This window comes from Rhinolophus sinicus, chromosome 2 (assembly GCF_057876585.1).
Source record: "Rhinolophus sinicus isolate RSI-liver-muscle chromosome 2, RSI-T2T, whole genome shotgun sequence".
Taxonomy (NCBI): Eukaryota; Metazoa; Chordata; class Mammalia; order Chiroptera; family Rhinolophidae; genus Rhinolophus; species Rhinolophus sinicus.
The window spans coordinates 114,687,102-114,694,992 of NC_142502.1; the positions used below are offsets into that span (position 1 = coordinate 114,687,102).

At 45.0% G+C, this 7,891-nt stretch overlaps 1 long non-coding RNA gene across 2 annotated transcripts; it reads right to left on the reverse strand.

The window, feature by feature from the left end:
* Positions 1-641: 641 nt before the first annotated feature.
* LOC109444467 (uncharacterized) lies at positions 642-7,817 on the reverse strand. 2 transcript variants are annotated; one of them, XR_012496468.2, is made up of 3 exons: positions 7,663-7,817; positions 7,475-7,573; positions 642-5,264 (listed from the first exon to the last, which is right to left on the reverse strand). It is a non-coding gene; the product is annotated as an uncharacterized LOC109444467 (long non-coding RNA). The 2 variants fall into 2 exon arrangements; XR_002136865.3 differs by lacking the exon at positions 642-5,264 and having other exon boundaries at positions 7,318-7,573; positions 7,663-7,816.
* Between the last annotated feature and the right edge of the window lie 74 nt (positions 7,818-7,891).

The window sequence follows — 7,891 nt, forward strand, 5'->3', positions numbered from 1 at the left end:
ACCTGACACTTGATACAGTCACTTCAGACACCACAGATTTTGGGGTCCCTAGGTCACCTTCAGACCAGCTGGCTGCAAATTTGGGAATTCCCACTACTCTTGCAGGTTCAATAGTTCTCTAGAACAACTCTCAGAACTCAGGAAAGCACTATATTTATTATAGTAATTTTATTATAGCAAAAATATAGAAATTAAACCAGCCTGAGGAGGAGACACACGGGGTGAGGTCTGGGAGCATCGCAAATGTGAGGCTTCCATCTTCTCCGGGAGCACATTACCCTGCCGGTGTACTGATGTAGCTTCCTTGTCCAGAGTTTTTATTGGGGTTTAATTATCTTGGAATGATTGATTGACACAGTTGAACTCCATCTCCTGTGCCCCTCCTCTCCCTGGAGGGCGGGCTGATATCACACTGTGTAAAGACCCATCCCTCTAATCATTTGGTTGGTCTTTCTGGCTTGGCAGCCCTCCAGCCTGAGTCATCTCATTAGCATAAATTATAAGGTCTGGTCCCAGAGGCCTGCCGTGAATAACAAAGACACTCTTACCACTCAGGAAATTCCAAGGATTTAGAGGTTACCTCCCAGGAACCAGGGACAAGGCCAGCCAAGTTCTTTATTACACTAGCACACACACTCAAATCAATGTGAAAATGCTTCAGTTGTTATTCAAATGAACAATTCATAAACATTAAGATCGTGCTTTAGACATTACTCAACAAATAACTGCAATAAACCACTTGCATTTACAGACCACTGGCAACAACTTAGACCCAGACCCATGGATGATGGCTAAGGAGGCCGGAAATGGAAGTCTAGCCCAGGCAGCAATGCGCCCAGATAAAATTTGGGGATTCTATTACTGAGGAAGAAAAGGAGGACAGGTATTGACAGACGACCAAGAATCTGCCTCAGGACCCAAATACTCCAAAGCCATTTGGGAACAAGGTCACATCCACGATACTGTCTGGGTCTGTCTTCTCCTCTGCAAGATGAAGGGCTTTGCACTTGTGGAAATAAATGAAGACCACCCAAATGAGAACAAACAGAGCTTGCTATAGCAAAGGACCAGCCACTCTCACCTGCATTTGGCAGAGACCCAAAGGAATACAGGGAGTAAGAGAGCCTTATAATGAGAGAAAAAAACAAACAAAAAAGGGAAGCTTCACATATGCCCTGATTCAGCTTGTTGGCATGGGAAAGATGGAGGAAGCAGGACATCTTATGTGATTGGTTTGGAAGCATATCTGGCTTTCTATGGTTGGTCCTAAGTTGGAAGTAGAGGCAATAGGGGAACTAGCCATCATTGACCAAGTTCTGGCTGTTCTGAGCTGACTGCCGCAGAGGCTGTGGCCTGGCTTCCAGGCTGGCTGCTGCAAAGGTGCGGGTCAGAAGTCTATTGTCATCTGTGGTGTATCCATTGTCCACAGGTACATCAAGTCCCTTAGTTCCCCCTTTTGGCCATCCTCTTGCTTGACAGAAGCTGACCAATTAGAGACACTGGAGATCCAGGTCTTCGCTACTCGAAGATTGTTCAGTTGTCCCACAGGAAACTGTACCATGAGATCTTCTGGGTCTTGTTGTGCCATCTGATGAGATAGCAGTTGTGCAGAGGCACTGAGCCAAGCAGTGTTCTTTCGAAGGCGATGTAGAGCCTGTCCCACCATGCCTGTCCCATTGATCCGCGTACTGCAGAAAGTAACAGCAATGGCCCAGACGCCACTGAGATCAGTCAATAAGAAGTTCACACAGTTGCCCACAACTGCTTGTGCCAGTGAACTGAGGCAAATGTGCAGCTCTTCCATCGAGGGAAGGGGTGTTGTCATTGATAACTTTTGCCAGAGGCAGTGAAGCCTATCTAGGAAGCCTCTTATAGTCTTTTTATTTCCCAGCATTGGAACTACTGCTCTGAAGTTCACATAAACAGTGAGTCGGCAATTCCCCAGGTAGGGTGCCTGAACAATCAAGGCTGACCTCACTTTGGAGATCCTGCCTGAGATGGAATTTCCGGCCCTGGTGACTTAAGAGTTAGGTATAGACAAGTCTTTGAATACTATTCCTAAACTGCATGAGGTTTTAGTCTGAGCAAAATGCGACCAGTTGACGTGGCAGCAAAGGAAGTAGAATCCAGTAGGGCACATAGAGATCCAGGGGAGGAGTTGTTCATGACATGAGATTGGAACCACAGCCTTACATTAGCTGTGTGACATATTTGGGTCCCTACTAGTTTCTTTCAGGTGTAAGTGACCCATTACCCTGAGAATTATTGAATTCAAATTTAGAATTACCTGGGGTCTGATTAATAGATTGTAATAATTGACTCTTTTTCTGGGAGAGAGGGACAGTAGCAAAACCAAGGTTGACTTAAGGTCATTTGTGACTGTAGATGCAAATGGAAAAATAATTGGCTATAATTTCACATAGGATCATTTGATGAGACCAGAACTGTGCATATGTATTTATCATGGTGATCTGGCAATGGGCGGCATATCTGGCAGCCTGAGAGTAGTGGCTACTGTTTGGGATACTTTAAGAATGGCATTAGAATATGTTCTGACCTAACAATTATAATAAAGAAAAAAGGGGCCATTATGGGTGGGTGACAACCAGGGATCCATAGAAATGAGAAGGGCAGCTCTAAGCAAGGAGATGAAAACACAAAACGGGACTCTGACACAGTTCTTGGTCTGACGTCGTGGGCAGAAGCTATCTATTACCTGAGGTCATCTATTGGTTCCAAAGGTCTTTGGTCAGCGTTTATGTCCGAAGGTCAGCTGCTTCCTGAGTATCGTGGAGGATCCTTGGTGTGAAAAGTACTCTATTGGTGAAGGCTTCCAGTTGTGTCAATTCTGAACCTCAGTTGTGACATATGCACTGAGGAGCTGACTGCCTGGCATCTCACTGCTGGATTTGCTGTTAACAGTACCTGACAAGGTCCTACATAGTGAGGTTCAAGACCGGTTTTCTCTGATGTCTCTCCCCATAGACAAAATCTCATGGTTGAAGATCATAGAGAGGCTACCTAGGAAGATGCTGGGGGCCAGGGGCCTTCACCTGTTGATGACAGCCCTGGGTGTAGTACATGAATCCCTGGCAATACTTTGCATGCCTGCATGCAGGAGGGTAGAGTCTAGTATTGCAAGTGAAATACATCTCTAAATAAATGGGCCTTCCAGTTATCAGTCCTTAGGGGAATAACTGATGTATCCTCAAGGGAGTGGCCATAAGGGCTTCTGGGAGAAACTTTGGCCAGGGAGCTAAAGGGTTTCTGAAAGTTCTGCTGATTTTAAGTTAAGGAAGCCATTGGTTCTTTCAATCTTTCCAGAATATTGTGGGTGAGAGAAACATAGTTTTTGAGTAAGGGGTAATGCCTTATGGAGTTCAGTCATAACGGTTCCTGTAAAGTGTGTGCCCCACGTTAGACACACAAAATCACGCAGCTTTCAATGACTGTAAGGACTATAGCTTTTCAGCAACGAAATGCTTCAACATGTCCTGAAAATAGAGATAATAACTAAGATATATTCAAACCTCATGAAGGCTAGGAGCTGAACAAAATCCACCAAGGTCTCCAGACTCCTGAGGCTTTGGTTCCTGGCCACGTCCCACCTTTACAATTTTTTCCAGGATTATGTTTACAGGTGACCCAGGACCTGAAACAGTGTGTTAAAAATCTGTCTTTTTAAAATTTATTTACCAATGTAACTTTAAGATAGTAACCAATTTGACCATGATGGGTAATTTCACAGAAAATGTAGCTAATATCCATTTGAAATAATCTGGCGCCACCAAGCGGCCATCTTGGGAGCACCAGCGATGACCTGAGTGACAGGTCCAACTGCCAGCATTTTTCTTTCTCAGAATCGGGATAACCACTGATACTTTACGATGGTCTCTTTGAGTTCCTCCAGTTTGGAACCTCACTTTGGTTCATAAGGCTGCTTGATTGGCATACGTATCTGCTAGAGCATTTCCTTCACTTCCATCTTGTCTCTTGCATGAACCTTCGCCCTTATATAGCCACCTCTCTAGGAAGTAGAGTGAATCTATGCGATCCTTAGCTTGCAGTGCCAAGCGTTTTTGGTGGGGAATCTAGCAGAGGTTAGGAAAACTTTGTTTTCAAAGCATCTCGAAGTCATGTACTGATCTCAAGCATAGCTGCTGTCTTTGTACGTGCTTATTCTCTGGTCTTTGGTTAGTTGATTAACTATATGTATAAGACCAGTAAGTTCTGCCATCTGGGCTGATTGTACCTCAGCTAGAGGCCTATATTCTAAAGAGAACTTACATTAGTGATAGCATAGTCGGCTCTATACCCTCCAGTTTCATTTTTGAGATACGATTCATCAACAAAAAATTTTAGCTCAGAGCTATGCATTGGCGTCTCTAATAAATCTGAGCTTGGTACAGAAAGTTCCCTGACTGAGGTAAAACAACCTGAGGTTCTCCTTCTGTCAGGAGCAGGCATGTGGCAGGATTCAGGACGCTGCATCAGTGAGTAGAAACGTGAGAGGGAGAGAGTAACAGAATAGCCTAAGATGTTAATTAGCTGGCTGAAAGTGTAAAACTACCTCTTTTCACAGACGACACGATCTTATATCTAGAAAATCCTAAGAAATACACTGAAAACCTATTAGGATAAATGAGTTCAGCAAAGTTTCTGGATATAATCAGATCAATATACAAAAATCAATAATAATTCTATACATGATCCATAAAAGAAAATAATCAATAAGTTAGACTTCATTAAAATAAAAAACTTTTGCTTAGTGAAAATAACCTATTAAAACAAGCTACAGACTGGGAGGAAATTTCTGCAAACAACCTATTTGAAAATGTACTCACATTTAGACTATATAAAGAACTCTCAAAGCAATGGTAAAAGAAACCAATCCAACTAGAGAGTGAGCAGCCATTTCACCAAAGAGGACACACAGACGGCAAACAGGCATGTGAAAAGAAGTTCCCATCATAAGCTAGTGGGGGAAGGTAGATTGAAAGCATGATGAAAACTATTAAAACAGCTGAAAACATTTATTTAGTGACAATGCCAAATGAATGCTAGTGAGAATGCAAAGGAACCAAATCTCACTGCTTTTCAGCAATGGAATGCTGAAAATGGACATATAATAACTAAAACGTATTCAAACCTCATGAAAGCTGGGAGCTGGACAAAATCCACCTGAAGGTGTCCAAAGACCCGTGAGGAATTTGCTGGTGGGAATGAAACGGTATGGCCTCTTCGGAAAAGAGTTTGCCAGTTTCCTAAAAAACCAAACATACAGTCTAGCCATCTCACTACCTGGCCTTCATACCAGAAAAATGAAAGCATATGTGCACACAAGATATATACCCCAAACTATTGAAAGCAGGGACTCAAAAAGATGCCTGTACACAATTACATGAATGTGCTTAATGCCTCTGAACTATACACTTAAAAGTGGATAAGATGGTACATTTTTTTATAAGTATTTTCTTAAATTTTTTTTTATTGGGGAATAGTGTGCTCCAAGTCAGGTTATTGTCTTTCAATCTAGTTGTGGAGGGTGCATCTCAGCTCCAAGTCCAGTCGCCGTTTTCAATCTAGTTGCAGGGGGCACAGTCCACCATCCTATGCGGGAACTGAACCGGCAACCTTGTTGTTGAGAACTCGCGCTCTAACCAACTGAGCCATCCGGCCACCCCTCCAGCAGCTCAGCGGCAGTCCATTGTCTTCAATCTAGTTGTGGAGGGTCCAGCTCACTGGCCCATGTGGGAATCAAACTGGCAACCCTGTTGTTTAGAGCTCACGCTCTAACCAACTGAGCCATTCGGCCGCCCAAGATGGTACATTTTATGTTATGTGCATTTTATCACAATTAAAATGTTTTTAATGTCAAAAAATGTACATGAACGTTCATAACAGCTTTGTTTGAAATAGCCAAATATTGGAGACAAACTATCCTCCACTGGGTGAGTGCTTAAACAAAAAGGAAGAAACTACTGATGCACCAACAATTTGGACGGACACCAAGGGCATTATGATGAGTGAAAAAGCCTGTCTCCAAAGGTCACACACACTGTATAATTCCATTTACACAACATGGCAAAAAGAGGCAAAGCTGTAGAGACGGAGAACAGATTAGTGATTGCCAAGGGTTAGGGACAGAGGGGGAACAGAGAGAAGAAGGAAGAATGTGACCATAAAGGGAAAGCAGCGGGGGTGTTTGTGATGATAGAGTAGCTGTGTATCTTGATGGTGGCCGTTACAGAATGTGCACGTGATAAAACTACGGAAGTACGCATACACAAGAATGCATGTAAAACAGATAAAATCTAAATAAACTGGACTGTACCAATGTCAATCCCCTCATTTTGGTGTGTATTATTGTCATAGAAGATGTCACCCTTGGGACAACTGGGTGAAGGATACATGGGACCTTTCTGTGCTATTTTTATAGCAATTTGCTATGAATCTATAACTATTTCAAAATAAAAAGTTAGAAACAAAGTAACCCAAACTTGAATGCTTGACCATGGGCCAGCAAGTTCCCAGGTGACCTGAGCTGTCTCTCCATCACGAACATGTCTGCTCCACCAGGCCATGGAGCTGGGTGCACAGCAGTACGCCACCATCACCTGGGAGTGGGAGACATGGACTGGGGCTCAAGCTGATCCTGACAGCACAAGGAACTGTGCGACTTCCTCACGACCATGGCCTCTACTCCCGCTACACTGTCTCCTCTCTCTCAACCCCACCCACAGCTCAATGGGAAGTTACCACGACCAGCTGCCTGAAGAAGAAAATTCTTGGGCTCTGCTGGATATGTAGGCACCACCTGAAAGTGGACAGTGGTGAAGGGAAATCCTCTCAGTGAAATGACTTTTTGAAGACTTGATTATGGTGCTAGGAAGATGGCAACATCTTGTGTGTTGGGGCAATGTCCTCCAGGATGTGATATATGCTCTAAGTCTGTATCCAATACAGGTTCCCTTTCTCCCACAGCTGGGACTTGCAGGGCCAGTTACCAAGGGCTGGGGTGGGAGTGGCTCCGCTCACTATTATCTGTCCTGAGGGACTGGCAAAAATGCTGCTTCCTGTCCCTGTGACTTTAGGCTCTGCTTATCTAGAGATCTTAGTTCCAAAGGGAGGAATGCTTCTACCATGTGATACAACAATGATTCCATTCAACTGGAAGTCAATACTGTCACCTGGCCACTTTTGACTCCTCAAGCCACTGAAACAATAAAGAAAGGGTTTCTGGCTGGGGTAACTGGTCCTGACTGGGGGGGGGGGGGGGGGGATGGATTGCCGCTGCAGGACAAGGACAAGGAGGAGTGTGCTACAACAGCCCAATTCGGGCAGGACTTTTAATGATCCAGACTCTTCAGGAATGATGGTTTGGGTCAACCCACCAGTAAGGAACCTGAGCAGTTGAGATGCTGCTGAAGGCAAAGGGAACATGCAATGGGCAGCAGACAGTTACAGATACTACCTATGATCACAAGACGTCCGTGTCTTTCGCTTCTGCATACTTCGGTCATCCGGGCAGGAAGCCACAGCCCAGACCTGAGACACAGGTGTGTGGCCAAACCTTAGAATCAGAATAAAGCTAATGAACTTCAGATCGCTACTGGAGTGGGTATGAACGACTTCTCTACACTCCTTGTCTGCCTTACTCACCCTGTGGGCCTTCACTCAGACCCTTTCCATGGCAGCTGTACCTCGCCCACTTGGACAGAGGATCCTGGGGCCCAGCACGTGTCGCGAGGAGGAGGAGGCGCTCACCCGCGTGCGCCCCTCGCCCTGGAGATCCCGCTGGCCCCGCCCCCTCCTGCTAGGGACGGCTTGAGCCAGCCCGAGCCCCGCCCACAGCGGCGCAGCCCAAGCCCCGCCCTCGGGTCCTCGCGCG